Source organism: Brassica oleracea, chromosome C7 (assembly GCF_000695525.1).
Source record: "Brassica oleracea var. oleracea cultivar TO1000 chromosome C7, BOL, whole genome shotgun sequence".
Classification (NCBI taxonomy): domain Eukaryota; kingdom Viridiplantae; phylum Streptophyta; class Magnoliopsida; order Brassicales; family Brassicaceae; genus Brassica; species Brassica oleracea.
The window spans coordinates 34,488,515-34,490,741 of NC_027754.1; positions in this window are offsets into that span (position 1 = coordinate 34,488,515).

Sequence of the window (2,227 nt, forward strand, 5' to 3'; positions counted from 1 at the left end):
GAAATAGAAACATTGCATTAAACAATAATAAGTAAATATACAATATAAGAAAAATAAATAATAAGTAAATATATAATTAAGAAATAAAAAAACTAAATTAAACATATATCTGAAAAATGTATAATATAATAAATAAAAACTAAATACACAATATACAAATAGAAATATTATATTAAATATTTATCATAATATTAGAATAAATAAATATAAAATAAAATAAAAATCTATACTAATAAAAGGGACCTTTTGAGGCTCCATAGAGCGTCCATATCAGCAAAAAAAAATCTTTACTAATAAAAAGGACATTTTGAGGCTGCATAGACCGTCCACATCAGCGAAAAACAATTCTCCCGAAAGATGACACGTGGCATTATTATTTCAAAAATAGAAAATAAACAATAAGTAAATTTGCAATATAAGGAAAAATAAATAATAAGTAAATAAACAATATAAGAAATAGAAACATTGCATTAAACAATAATAAGTAAATATACAATATAAAAATGGAAAAACCTAAATTAAACATATATCTGAAAAATATATAATATAATAAATAATAAATAAAAACTATATACACAATATAAAAATAGAAATATTATTTTAAATATTTATCATAATATTAGAATAAATAAATATAAAATAAAATAAAAATCTATACTAATAAAAGGGACCTTTTGAGGCTCCATAGAGCGTCCATATCAGCAAAAAAAAATCTTTACTAATAAAAAGGACCTTTTGAGGCTCCATAGACCGTCCACATCAGCGAAAAACAATTCTCCCGAAAGATGACACGTGGCATTATTATTTCAAAAATAGAAAATAAATAATAAGTAAATTTGCAATATAAGGAAAAATAAATAATAAGTAAATAAACAATATAGGAAATAGAAACATTGCATTAAACAATAATAAGTAAATATACAATATAAGAAAAATAAATAATAAGTAAATATATAATTAAGAAATAAAAAAACTAAATTAAACATATATCTGAAAAATGTATAATATAATAAATAAAAACTAAATACACAATATAAAAATAGAAATATTATATTAAATATTTATCATAATATTAGAATAAATAAATATAAAATAAAATAAAAATCCTTACTAATAAAAGGAACCTTTTGAAGTTCCATAGAGCGTCCACATCAGCAAAAAAACTTCTCCCGAAAGATGACATGTGGCATAAAATATAGTTTTACATTTTAATATTACTAATTTTTGAAAATTATAAATAATATGTAAACATACAGCATGAAAAATGGAAAAACTACATTAAACATATGTAAAATTACCATTTTTCACTTTATAAAAAGACGGCTTATCTCCGTAATGTAACATTACCGTTTTATAAAAAAAACAAAAAACACTATATATAATTTCGAAAATCCTTACTAATAAAAGGGACCTTTTGAGGCTCCATAGAGCGTCCACATCAGCGAAAAAAACTTCTCCCGAAAGATGACACGTGACATAAAATATAGTTTTACATTTTAATATTACTAATTTTCGAAAATTATAAACAATATGTAAACATGCAACATAAAAAATGGAAAAACTACATTAAACATATATAAAATTACCATTTTTCACTTAAAAAATAGACGGCTTATCTCCATAATGTAACGTTACTATTTTGTAAAAAAAAACATTATATATAATTTCGGAAATAATAAATAATATGTATACATACAACATAAAAAATGGAAATACTACATTAAATATATGTAAGATTACCATTTTACTTTTAAAAATAACAATAATATGTAAATATACAACATAAAAAATGGAAAAACTACATTAAACATAAGTAAGATTACCATTTTTCACTAAAAAAACGGCTTATCTCCATAATGTAACATTACCATTTTATAAAAAAAGAAAAAAAACATAAATATAACTATTTGACTATTTGTCCAAGTTCTTCTATTAAACATTGCCGTTTTACATTAAAAATGGAAAAAAAAATTAAGATTTAAACATCTATCTTAAAATATAAAATATAGATATTAACTAAATATAAAGTATAAGAAAGAGAAATACCCAATATATAGAAAAATAAATAATAAGTAATATTATAAATATATGGATTATATATACAATAATAAGTAAATGCACGATTTTTAAAATAGAAAGAGTACAACCTTTTGAGACTCCATAGAGCGTCCACATCAGCGAAAAAAACTTTTCCCGAAAGATGACACGTGGCATAAAATATAGTTTT